We start from the raw sequence: 14415 nt of genomic DNA on the forward strand, positions 1-14415 counted from the left end.
TTTTTGTGAAAATAATTATAGTAATTTTAGATTTACCCCACAAACACAGTTTATTTTGTACTTTCAACAGAAGATCGATGAGGAACTGAAGAGGAAGTTCGGAGAGGAACATAAGGGACATTGGTGTGGCATGGTGCTGGGTTCAGAGCCACTGTGAGCTGTTCCATGGAGAGGTGACGGAGCCTGAATTTCTCCAGATTGACGAAGAAAAACAGTCTAATATAATCAAAGATTACCTGAAAGGAGAGACTGAGAAAGCAAGGGATGCCTGTGTGTTTGTCTTTGACAATCGCGAGGATATGGAAACATTTTTATTAAAATGTGTTGATGAATAGCCATGTTTCTGGGAGTTATTTAATTTATAATAATTTATTTGCTCTACATTGTTGAATATTATTGTTTTGTGAAATAAATTAACAATACCCAGTGAAACAAGGGATGTCTTTTTATTGATCTTTATGCATCCGTAGTACACATTTATATATATTTGTGTTGATGGAAAAAGGCCCAAAAGTCAATGCCATGTAACTTACACAATCTATCAAAGCAACCAATGACTTAAGCCTATGTATGTGTAGCTTAGTCTATATAGAGAACCGTCAATCCTATCATGCAAATGTAGTTGCTCTTTTTTGCGAGGAGATAAACTTTATTTTTCCATGCACATATAAAAATATTGTGTAGATCATAATTGTTCTTGTATATAATTAAATGGAAAATAAAAATACTTAAAACCAAAAGAAATATATACATTTGCCAAAGTCATGAAAGGAATGAAAGGAATATGAAAAATAAACACATTTAAAAAAAATAAAATAAAGAGGGGAGGATTCCAGTTATTGCATAACACCCATATTTATCCTTAAAATAGTGATATGATCACTAACATTCCCACCTTATAAGTGAAACATATTTTTAGACACTTAGATAATTAAAAATGCCTTAAACAAAATTGTCTACTTAACTTTGAAATTGTCTAAGGTATGTTACAATCGATCATAAAATATGTGAATTTGTCATTACATAATCGAACAACGAAAGGTATAAATATTTTATTAATTTGCCTAAGTATAATCAACCAATGCAGGCGTTTTACAGGCTGTTTGGATGAATTTACTTCCATACATTAGAGATGTGGCTTGGGTTTAATTTGTACTATTTAAATGTATTTAATACAAGTTATTTAACCTGTATTAGTAAAACGAAAGATAACATTATTTAATTTGATCCCCGAAACAATATACTTCCGCCATATTGATTCAATTTTGTTTACGTCTTAAAATTGTACTTTGACAAAATGTTAATAAAAAAACTAAAAAAACATACTTCCGCCATTTTTGCACATGCGCACAACACATGGGTGTTCACCTGGCATCACCCGATGACGTATTTTTACATATGGCACAGGCGTGTTGTCTGACGTCACACTTGGATGTGGGCGGGGTTGGATGTCCACCGCGAGCTACAGCGAGACGCTCCTCAGAAACCCGGAAGTGTGAAACCAGTCGCTCAGGCGTGTTTAACAGCGAAATCGAAAGTGTTTGAAAGACGTCTGGATTCAGTTCTTTGTGCACACAAGACCTGCTGAAGGTAAGTTTGAATACTCCCATGATACAGTTATTTGGGGGAATGATCGTATTTCATAAATGTAAGTGTGATTCAGAAGTTAATTAATTTACAGCAGGACTAACGTCATGTCTGTCTGTTCGTGAATCGCCAGACTCAAATACTGTTTAATGCGGATATTACAACTAAATGCGTTTATTAAACAAAAAGCAATAATGTTGTTTTGAGAGGGGTTTTTTTTTCCTGCCGTCTTAAATGTTTTAGATTAACTCCACATAAAGCGAAATCGAAAGTATTTCTTTCCAGCAGGGCGGAGCTTTTTTTTTATTTATTATTATTATAAATTTTTAGTTTGGCCTGATGTGACATGATTAAACAGTTTTCAATTGATATAATTGTGACCAAAGGCCTTTCTGTACTGTACATGTATAGGTCTGTTTACACTTTAATGCCTTTACTGATCAGATATCAGATTTGTTAAATTTGTTCTATTTACACTTGGCCAAATTTCACTGAAAGCAAAAAAAAAAAAAAAAAAAAAAGTGAAGGTGACTCGTTGTGTTTCGAATGTTTCAATAATAATTTTCAGAAATAATGTTTCAGAGTAGTGTGCTGCAGTTCTGTCACATTGACAAACAGTGAACATTAATTCAGCACAGCTGTCAATGTTACTTCACAAATAAATGTGTTAATAAGAGGGTTAATGCTAGTAAATACTGCTATATTGCCCCGTTGAACTCATTTCTGAACTTTACTTATTGAGCAGAACTGAATTAACACTGAACAATGATATTATTTTCTTTTTGGCAGTTACACTAAGTGATAAAATCAATATATTCACTAATAGGCTAGTGACAATGCCCCTGAACTTTTGAGATACCCCTACCGGAGGTAGAACTAAACCCAACAATGTTTTTCCTCATCTCTAAGGTCTCCCATATATGAAATGGATTCTTGGCTAAGATTGTTAAATTAACTGATATTGTTATACACCCCAAAACCAATAAAGGACTAAAATATAGCCTGTCCGTATGGGAGTTAAGGCATATAAACTAATGCAGATCAATCACACAAGCTCTGAGAGCTTTGAAACTTGACATGTTTGTAGTCAGGAAGTATATTTAACTACTAGAAAAGACTGGATGTAAATATCTTTATGTATGGAATAAATAGAGACATGTAAACACATATCTAAAATAAGCGGACATGCACAAATTTAATATCTATACAGAATGTTTTCATTTACTTTGTGCTTGCTTTGCCTGGGAGAAACACATATGATGGCTTGTTGGAAAGGTGGGGTTGTGCTGAATCCAGCAATACCAAATATGTAAATATAGCATGACAAATAGGAGTGTTCTGTCACTCAATGTATGAGGTGTCCAAAATGAAAGAAAATGGAACGCTGACATAATTTATTCTAAAGCCCATTATCAGTGCTGAGAATAATGTTGAAAAATTCAAATATAAGATACATCTAATAATGAAATATTTCATATGGCACATTTTTAATAAAACTATAACTTAACTTCACACAATACAAATTAAATTAGTCTTAAATAAAACAAATGGCAATCTAACTAAACAAACAAACACTATTTGGGGAAATTAGCCCTGTCTTCTCAGGCTGTTTAGTTTATTTTCTAGCAGCAACCATTTATAACATGAACTGCTTTTGGTCACCATTCGAGAAGGGTCTGGCTGCAGACTTGCACTTGCACTCTCAGACTTGCACTCTCAGACACTTGCACTTCCGCTAGTGACATCACTTGCAGTCTTTATTTTTATTTTGTTGAATTGTTTTATTACTTTTTGTTTGAATCTCTCAACATTTTACAACAGTAGCCAGGTGGCGAAGACAAGAAAAAAGAAACTAAATTACAATGTCACTTACACTTGCAATCGACAAAAATCGTGCATGCTGCCAATGGAGACAAGACGCTGTGGTGGTGATTAAATGATTAAAACTAAATTAGTAGGCCTACTAATATAATGTACAGGGTCCTGCAAGAAAAAAACAAGCCCGAACCGTGGCCACAGAACAGCAGAATATGAACGCAATGCACAAAGTCTTACGTTAAGCGTTTTCCTCCAGTAGAAAAAACAAACACTTAATATGGCATAATGTATTAAGGTACATTAAGTTCAATTAAAAGACCAAATATGAAATATAGTTAAGTTGGCTTGAAAAAGCCAACTTACTGATCTACTATTTAATCTTATTATTATGTTGGCTTGGCAACAAGCCAACATACTGTTATGCTATTTAAACTTCTTCTTCTTTTTTTTTCTTATTATTATTTTTCTGACAGAAATTCTGAACGCTACTCCTCCTAGGGCTTTAAAGCCACAAGCCCCAAACTCGGCAGACACCTGCGGGATAGAGCGGTGCTGGTTGCTATATCTTTTTTTATAAGTTTTTTTTTTATTAATTTTTAAATGTCAAATACATTACCCATAGACTTACATTAACTGAGAAAAAATGCGCCCCTAGTTGCAATACCCAAAATTAAGGGAGGAGTCAGGTTTCGTTTCACTTTTAAACCGGTTACAAATACCAAGTAAATAATACAATTTCCCTCAAACTCACAAGTTAAACCAACATATCTGATTATTACAGGGGTCAGGGCTCATTAATAATTGATTTCTGGGCAGAGAGCAGTCAGAAAGACGAGAGAAGAATCACGGCTGCTCAGCTCAGGCTGTCTCCACGGAGCTCACAACGAGCGAATTCACTCTTATTTAAGACCTTTTAAAACGGCGATTGCACGCAATCCACACGTTAGAACACACCAAGAGCTAAAATCAGATGTTTCTGAACTGTTTAAAGTAATAACATGATATATTCGCGGCAGCGCGACTGCCCGCGAGCTCGCCATGTATTTCTCTGAACAAGTCTAAATAGAGAATTCACAGCCTTTCACATTAAAACCCTGCAGCGAAACGGCACAAAACAATTAGAAGAATATATTATACACATGAAAATGAGTGTTTATATGTGATTGTGAGATTTTATCTGTCAGGCTGAACCTCACATCAATTGCTATCCATCGTCACAACATGGTAAAGTCATTTATATATATATTTTTAAGAGCTTCTTAAAATAAATATTCCTGCGAATGCACACAATCCACCAATTAGAACACACTAAGAGAAAAATCCAGGGGTTTTTGAGCCGTTTATGTGTGCAAAATGCAATATTTGACATCGCGAAGGGAAAAAAAAGTCACATGACAGCCGCGTTTAGGGCGAGATCAGACAAATAAATAGGCTACACATTTCATTCACACTGACAAGCTAAATCAACATATGTTATTATTACCGGGTCATATCTCATTAATAAATTATGTCTCAGGCCAAAGAACAGAGAGAAAGACGAGAGAGATGAGCGCTTCATGAGCAGCCCATGCAGCGTGATACAGCTTATGAATACTGGAAGGGAAAAAAGTCACGACAGCCTTTTAAATTAAAGCAGTCCAGCGAATCAACACAAAACAATTAGGATAATATATTATAGAGATCAAAATGAGTGCTTGTGGGATTTTTTTGTCTCAGGTGAAAATAAGATCCATCTCTCCAGCTTCAGAGGACAGTGGTCGGTAGTTCAGACAAATCAAGTACACAATTATTTCAAAATTCATAATAGCTTGGCGAACATAAACTGTTGAGAAATAAATTGAAAATGGGTAGCATTAATGCTGGATTGAATATTAAAACCCCTTTACTGTCAAACATCGCCGACGGCCCCAGTTTATTATTGTTTCACTTTCACAGCACGTTAAACATCACTCTCTTACTTCATCTGGACAAACTGTGCATCAATTGAAAGTTTAAAGACTCAAGCTCTGATATTTGACGAATATTTTGATAAAACGTTGTTGCAGTGACAGTTATTTAGTAATTTATGCGAGAGAGAAAAGAGCGCTTCATCCGCATTTTTAAGCGCTTCCAAAAATAATATCACAGCGAATTGCACTAATCCACCCATTAGAACACAACAAGAGCAGAATTCAGGTGTTTTAGAACTGTTTATGTGGGCAAAATGAAATATAATTTGACAGCGTGATACAGCTTATGAATACTTGATGTCTGGGCAGAGAGCAGTCAGACAGACGAGAGAAGAATCACGGCTGCTCAGCTCAGGCTGTCTCCACGGAGCTCACAACGAGCGAATTCATTCTTATTTAAGACCTTTTATAATTAAATTATATCGACGAATGCACGCAATCCACACGTTAGAACACACCAATAGCTGAATTCAGATGTTTCTGAACTGTTTAAAGTAATAACATGATATATTCGCGGCAGCCAAATGTCCGCGAGCTCGCAATGTATTTCTCTGAACAAGTCTAAATAGAGAATTCACAGCCTTTCACATTAAAACCCTGCAGCGAAACGGCACAAAACAATTAGAAGAATATATTATACACATGAAAATGAGTGTTTATATGTGCTTGTGTGATTTTATCTGTCAGGCTGAAGTTCTGAACGTCACATCAATTGCTATCCATCGTCACAACATGATAAAGTCATTTATATATATTTTTAAGAGCTTCTTAAGATATTAATGCACACAATCCACTCATTAGAACAAAACAAGAGCAAAATCCAGGTGTTTGTTGAGCCGTGCAAAACGAAATATCATTTGACATCGAGGGGAAAAAAGTAACTGTAACTCCATGAATACTCAACGAAGAGACAGAGATATATCTATAGAAAGCTTGACATGTCTACTTTTAAACCAAACAAGTGCTGCCGAACAAATATTCTGTGATAAAGTAATCCATATCAAAACAACGCAATGTCCTTTTTTCACGTCTAATGTGTGGAAGGCCAAGAGGGTCAAATACACGTGAATTTTAACGTGTCTCTGTGAAGGGTCTACTTTTTTTGGATACAAACATAATAAGAACAAAACTTTGGGCACTTATAAAATAAAGATAACAAACAAGGTGTGCTGTCTGCAGCCTTGGTCTGCGCTGATCTTCATTTACAAACACGTCATTAAAATGAACTGTAACTCCATGAATACTCAACGAAGAGACGAGAGATATATCTATAGAAAGCTTGACATGTCTACTTTTAAACTAAACAAGTGCTCCCGAACAAATATTCTGTGATAAAGTAATCCATATCAAAACAAAGCGATGTCCTTTTTTCACGTCTCGGGGTCAAATACACGTGAATTTTAACGAGTCAACAACACGTTAAATACGTGTATTTCATGCGTAGACAACACATATTTAATATTATTTATTTATCGGTGCTGCACAACATGGTAAAGTCATTTATAATTTTTTTAAGAGCTTCTTAAAATACTATATTACTCCAATGTTATATCCAATATTATTTAACCTGTTAAATAGTGTTGTTTACAAGTGAAAAATCAGCGGGTATTTAACATGTATTTCACGTGAAATACACTGAAGTACACCTTAAAAATCAGTTTGAAGAGGTCAATGTCATTGGCTGCTGAGGACTTGGGTCAAACCACTTCTGTGAGCTTAGTGGTTGGGGTGTACCATTCATAGACAGGCAACCACCATTTAACATGCTATAGATCAGCTTATTCAGCCTTATTATTTAGTCTTTTTTCTTTTCTGTTTTGTATAGCCTATAGAAATAATATATTTAAGTTTCAGTTTTATGAAATATTTATTTTATAATGAATAGTAATTAAAATGTTGTGGTGATAGTATAAAGTTTATAAAAGTTACAGTATTTTGTAATGAAACAGGACTTTTTGTTTAGCTCTTGACTCGCCGAAGTATACTATATATAGTGTCCCTTCTTTAATTTTTCAGTAATGTGTGATAACTTAAAATATGTTGTCAGTACTATTAAAATAAGATTAAATTGAATGGTATTTAGGAGATTATGGTTTTTGCATGACTTATTTCACATTCAGCTAGACAACCCTGTCGTAGCTGTTATCATAGCCTAGGCTTTTTATTAAAAAAGAAAAAAGCAAGGGACCATGGAAAAAGACTGTTGCAGGTGTATTTTTTATGGTATTATTATTTTATTTTTTTGCAGCAGGGCAACTCAAGAATGTTGGGCACACAAGTACTGTGGCTCTTTTGCCCCATGGCCAAGAGGGCCAAGCCAACATCAAAGTTAGTTCACTAACTTTTAATTCTAGTTATGTTGGCTTGGCAACAAGCCAACATACTGTTATGCTATTTAAACTTCTTCTTCTTTTTTTTCTTATTATTATTTTTCTGACAGAAATTCTGAACGCTACTCCTCCTAGGGCTTTAAAGCCACAAGCCCCAAACTCGGCAGACACCTGCGGGATAGAGCGGTGCTGGTTGCTATATCTTTTCAGACTGATCAGACTTAAAGTTTTTTTTTTATTAATTTTTAAATGTCAAATACATTACCCATAGACTTACATTAACTGAGAAAAAATGCGCCCCTAGTTGCAATAACCGAGATTAAGGGAGGAGTCAGGTTTCGTTTCACTTTTAAACCGGTTAAAAATACCAAGTAGGCTAAATAATACAATTTCCCTCAAACTGACAAGCTAAACCAACATATCTGATTATTACAGGGGTCAGGGCTCATTAATAATTGATTTCTGGGCAGAGAGCAGTCAGAAAGATGAGAGAAGAATCACTGCTGCTGTCTCCACGGAGCTCACAACGAGCGAATTCATTCTTATTTAAGACCTTTTAAAACGGCGATTGCACGCAATCCACACGTTAGAACACACCAAGAGCTAAAATCAGATGTTTCTGAACTGTTTAAAGTAATAACATGATATATTCGCGGCAGCCAACTGCCCGCGAGCTCGCCATGTATTTCTCTGAACACTTGAAGAGAATTTACAGCCTGTCACATTAAAACACTGCAGCGAAACGGCACAAAACAATTAGAAGAATATATTATACACATGAAAATGAGTGTTTATATGTGATTGTGAGATTTTATCTGTCAGGCTGAACCTCACATCAATTGTTATCCATCGTCACAACATGGTAAAGTCATTTATATATATTTTTTAAGAGCTTCTTAAAATAAATATTCCTGCGAATGCACACAATCCACCAATTAGAACACACTAAGAGAAAAATCCAGGGGTTTTTGAGCCGTGTATGTGCGCAAAATGCAATATTTGACATCGCGAAGGGAAAAAAAAGTCACATGACAGCCGCGTTTAGGGCGAGATCAGACAAATAAATAGGCTACACATTTCATTCACACTGACAAGCTAAATCAACATATGTTATTATTACCGGGTCAGATATCTCATTAATAAATTATGTCTCTGACCAAAGAACAGAGAGAAAGACGAGAGAGAAATGAGCACTTCATCAGCATTTTTTAAGAGATTCCAAAAATAATATCACAGCACTAATCCACCCATTAGAACACAACAAGAGCAGAATTCAGGTGTTTTTGATATGTTTATGTGTGAAAAATGACATAATTTGACAGCGTGATACAGCTTATGAATACTGGAAGGAAAAAAAGTCACGACAGCCTTTTAACTCTGGAGTCGATTAACGCATATACGCGTTTTGAGTCATTTTCTGCTGATAACCCTGACAATTACTTAAATTACATTTTCAGTTTTAATCGTACAGATAAGAGCAATACATCAATCGAATCTGTAAAGGGTCTACTTTTTTTTGGATACAAACATAATAACAACAAAACTTTGTCCACTTATAAAATAAAGATAACAAACAAGGTGTGCTGTCTTCAACCTTGTCTGCGCTGATCTTCATTTACAAACACGTCATTAAAATGAACTGTAACTCTATGAATACTCAACGAAGAGACATGAGAGATATATCTATAGAAAGCTTGACATGTCTACTTTTAAACTAAACAAGTGCTGCCGAACAAATATTCTGTGATAAAGTACGCGATGTCCTTTTTTCACGTCTCCCTTCTAATGTGTATGGAAGGCCAAGAGGGTCAAATACACGTTAAATACGTGTATTTCACGCGTAGACAACACGTATTTAAAGCGTTAAATACGCGTTGTTTACTCATGAAGAATCAGCGTGTATTTAACGTGTATTTCACGTTTTAAATACAAGTTAAATACACGTGAAATACAAGTGAAGTATGCCTTAAAAATCAGTTTGAACAGGTCAGTGTAATTGGCTGCTGAGGACTTGGGTCAAACCACTTCTGTGTGCTTAGAGGGGTGTACCATTCATAGACAGGCAACCACCATTTAACATGCTATAGATCAGCTTATTCAGCCTTATTATTTAGTCTTTTTTCTTTTCTGTTTTGTATAGCCTATAGAAATAATATATTTAAGTTTCAGTTTTATGAAATATTTATTTTAAATATTAATTAAAATTTTGTGGTGATAGTATAACGTTTATAAAAGTTACAGTATTTTGTAATGAAACAGAACTTTTTGTTTAGCTCTTGACTCACCGAAGTATACTATATATAGTGTCCCTTCTTTAATTTTTCAGTAGTGTGATAACTTAAAATATGTTGTCAGTACTATTAAAATAAGATTAAATTGAATGGTATTTAGGAGATTTTGGTTTTTGCATGACTTATTTCGCATTCAGCTAGACAACCCGGTCGTAGCTGTTATCATAGCCTAGGCTTTTTATTAGAAAAGAAAACAGCAAGGGACCATGGAAAAAGACTGAAATAAGGTGTATTTTTTATGGTATTATTATTTTATTTTTTTGCAGCAGGGCAACTCAAGAATGTTGGGCACACAAGTACTGTGGCTCTTTTGCCCCATGGCCAAGAGGGCCAAGCCAACATCAAAGTTAGTTCACTAACTTTTAATTCTAGTAATTATTATTATTCTTCTGAGCCAAATTTTAAACACTATCTCCTCCTAGAGCTTTCAAGCTAGAACCACCAAACTCGGGTCAGACCTTCAGACTGGTCTGACTCGGGTTGCTATATCTTTTCTAACTGATTCGGCTTATGGTTTTCGTAAACCAGACTACCAAAACCACCTTAAATCCCATAGACTTTCATTGCGGGGGTACAAACTTTTGAAAAATAAGGCTTATAATATATTTAAGCTGTCTACTACCAGGGCAAACCTTAAAAACTCTCTACTGAGAATACAGCTAAAACCAGCCTAAGCTGATCAGTTGTTTTGGCTAGTCTCCCAAACTGGTTTTTAAGTGGTTTTGACCACTCTCACGCTGGTCTTAGCTGGGTTTTAGCTGGTTTTTACTGAATCCACTGTTTTTAGCTGGTTTTTGCCAGATTCTCATAGAAACATGCTAACAACATGCTAGTTACTCACTAATCAGACTAGAAACATACTTCTAACAAGTTTTAAAGTGGTTTTGGCCACTGTCACGCTGGCCTTAGCTGGTCTTAGCTGGTTTTAGGTGGTTTTCTTTACTGAATCAACTGGTTTTAGCTAGATTATCATAGAAACATGTTAATACCATGTTAGTAACTTGCTAATCAGACTAGAAACATACTTCTAACATGGTTTAAAGTGGTTTTGGCCACTGTCAAGCTGGCTTTAGCTGGTCTTAGCTGGTTTAAGGTGGTTTTCTTTAATGAATCAACTGGTTTTAGCTAGATTATCATAAAAACATATTAACAACATGTTAGTAATTTGCTAATCAGTCTAGAAACATACTTCTAACATGGTTTAAAGTGGTTTTGGCCACTGTCAAGCTGGCTTTAGCTGGTCTTAGCTGGTTTTAGGTGGTTTTCGTTACTGAATCAACTGGTTTTAGCTAGATTATCATAGAAACATGTTAACAACATGTTAGTAACTTGATAATCAGACTAGAAACATACTTCTAACATGGTTTAAAGTGGTTTTGGCCACTGTCAAGCTGGCTTTAGCTGGTCTTAGCTGGTTTTAGGTGGTTTTCTTTACTGAATCAACTGGTTTTAACTAGATTATCATAGAAACATGTTAATAACATGCTAGTAACTTGCTAATCAGACTAGAAACATACTTCTAACATGGTTTAAAGTGGTTTTGGCCACTGTCAAGCTGGTCTTAGCTGGTTTCTAACTGAATCAACTGGTTTTAGCTCGATTATCATAGAAACATGTTAACAACATGTTAGTAACTTGATAATCATGTCAAAAACATGCTTTTAACATGGTTTTAAAGTAGTTTTGGCCACTGTCACGCTGGTCTTAGCTGGTTTCTAACTGAATCAACTGGTTTTACCTGGATTAGCATAGAAACATGTTAGTCACTTGCTAGCCATGCTAGCCACATGCTAGTCACATTTTAATCATGCTAGCAACATGCTAGTTGTATACTAATCATTCTAAAAACATGCTAGAGACATACTAGCAACATGCTAATCATGCTACAAACATGCTAACGACATGCTAGTCACTTGCTAATCATGTTAATAAAATGCTAGCAACATGAAAATCATGCTAGAGACATGCTAGCCACATGCTAATCATGCTACTAAAATGTTAACAACATGCTAATCATGCTACAAACATGCTAGCAACATGCTAATCATGCTACCAAAATGTTAGCGACATGCTAGCAACATGCTAATCATGCTAGAAACATGCTAACAACATGCTAGAGACATGCTAGCCACATGCTAATCATGCTAGAAACATGTTAGCAACATGCTAATCATGCTACAAACATGCTAGCAACATGCTAATCATGCTAGCAAAATGTTAGCGACATGCTAGCAACATGCTAATCATGCTAGAAACATGCTAACAACATGCTAGAGACATGCTAGCCACATGCTAATCATGCTACTAAAATGTTAACAACATGCTAATCATGCTACAAACATGCTAGCAACATGCTAATCATGCTAGCAAAATGTTAGTGACATGCTAGCAACATGCTAATCATGCTAGAAACATGCTAACAACATGCTAGAGACATGCTAGCCACATGCTAATCATGCTAGAAACATGTTAGCAACATGCTAATCATGCTACAAACATGCTAGCAACATGCTAATCATGCTAGCAAAATGTTAGCGACATGCTAGCAACATGCTAATCATGCTAGAAACATGCTAACAACATGCTAGAGACATGCTAGCCACATGCTAATCATGCTAGAAACATGTTAGCAACATGCTAATCATGCTACAAACATGCTAGCAACATGCTAATCATGTTAGCAAAATGTTAGCGACATGCTAGCAACATGCTAATCATGCTAGAAACATGCTAACAACATGCTAGCCACATGCTAATCATGCTAGAAAAATGCTAGCAACATGCTAATCATGCTAGAAACATGCTAGCAACATGCTAATCATGCTAGCAAAATGTTAGTTACATGCTAACAACATGCTAATCATGCTACAAAAATGCTAGCAACATGCTAATCATACTAGAAACATGTTAGCAAAATGCTAATAATGCTACAAACATTCTAGCGACATGCTAACAACATGCTAATCATGCTACAAACATATTAGCAACATGCTAATCATGCTAACAAAATGCTAGCGAAATGTTAACAACATGCTAATCATTCTACAAACATGCTAGTGGAATGCTAGCAACATGCTAATCATGCTAGCAAAATGCTAGCAAAATGCTAATCATGCTACAAACATGCTAACGACATGCTAGTCACTTGCTAATCATGTTAATAAAATGCTAGCAACATGAAAATCATGCTAGAGACATGCTAGCCACATGCTAATCATGCTACTAAAATGTTAACAACATGTTAATCATGCTACAAACATGCTAGCAACATGCTAATCATGCTAGCAAAATGTTAGCGACATACTAGCAACATGCTAATCATGCTCGAAACATGCTAACAACATGCTAGCCACATGCTAATCATGCTAGAAACATGTTAGCAACATGCTAATCATGCTACAAACATGCTAATCATGCTAGCAAAATGTTAGCGACATGCTAGCAACATGCTAATCATGCTAGAAACATGCTAGTCAAATGCTAGAAACATGCTAGCAAAATGCTAATCATGCTAAAATCATGCTCTCAACATGCTAGAAACATGTTAACAACTTTGCTAATCATGCTAACGACATGGTAGTCACTTGCTTATAATGCTAGTAATATGTTAATCACTTTCTTTTTTAAACTTCTTAACTTTTCAAACTTTTACATTTTTAAAACTTTTTAAGCTTTTCAAACTTTCTACATTTTTCTAACTTTCTGGCCAGGCTTTTTCAAGCCAACTTAAAGTTTGAAAACAAACTTTACTATCTAGTTATTATTTAAAGTACTACAAGGTAAGCAGATGGCTATGAACACAATGTGCAAACTTTGTCCTCCCATACAACAAAACGTTTAAAGGGATCGTTCACCTAAAAATCATAATTATATTATTAATAACTCACCCTCATCTTGTTCCAAACCAGTAAAACCTCGCTTTATCTTCTGAACACAGTTTAAGATATTTTAGATTTAGTCCGAGAGCTCTCAGTCCCTCCATTGAAGCTGTGTGTACGGTCTACTGTCCATGTCCAGAAAGGTAAGAAAAACATCATCAAAGTAGTCCATGTGACATCAGAGGGGCGGTTAGAATTTTTTGAAGCATCGAAAATACAATTTGGTCCAAAAATAGCAAAAATTATGACTTTATTCAGCATTGTCTTCTCTTCCGTGTCTGTGGTGAGAGAGAGTTCAAATCAAAGCAGTTTGTGATATCAAGTGTGTGAACGAATCATTCGATGTAACCAGATCTTTTTTAACCAGTTCACCAAATTGAACTGAATCATTTTAAACGTTTCGCGTCTCCAATACTTATTAATCCACAAATGACTTAAGCTGTTAACTTTTTTAATGTGTCTGACACTCCCTCTGAGTTCAAACAAACCAATATCCCGGAGTAATTCATTCACTCAAACAGTACACTGACTGAACTGATGTGAACTACTCCTACCCCAACCA

General features: G+C 35.4%; 1 protein-coding gene and 1 pseudogene across 1 annotated transcript in view; both read left to right on the forward strand.

The window, feature by feature from the left end:
• LOC113098698 (protein NLRC3-like) overlaps window positions 1-14415 on the forward strand; it is a 133914-nt pseudogene that overhangs the window by 5947 nt on the left and 113552 nt on the right.
• Window positions 1468-14415, forward strand: part of LOC113098718 (uncharacterized) — a 56428-nt gene continuing 43480 nt past the window's right edge. Inside the window, exon 1 of the mRNA XM_026263756.1 lies at window positions 1468-1590. The gene's annotated coding sequence lies outside the window, so the exon portion shown is untranslated. The remainder of the gene's footprint in view (window positions 1591-14415) is intronic.

Source organism: Carassius auratus, unplaced genomic scaffold (genome assembly GCF_003368295.1).
Source record: "Carassius auratus strain Wakin unplaced genomic scaffold, ASM336829v1 scaf_tig00216618, whole genome shotgun sequence".
In the NCBI taxonomy this organism is placed as follows: domain Eukaryota; kingdom Metazoa; phylum Chordata; class Actinopteri; order Cypriniformes; family Cyprinidae; genus Carassius; species Carassius auratus.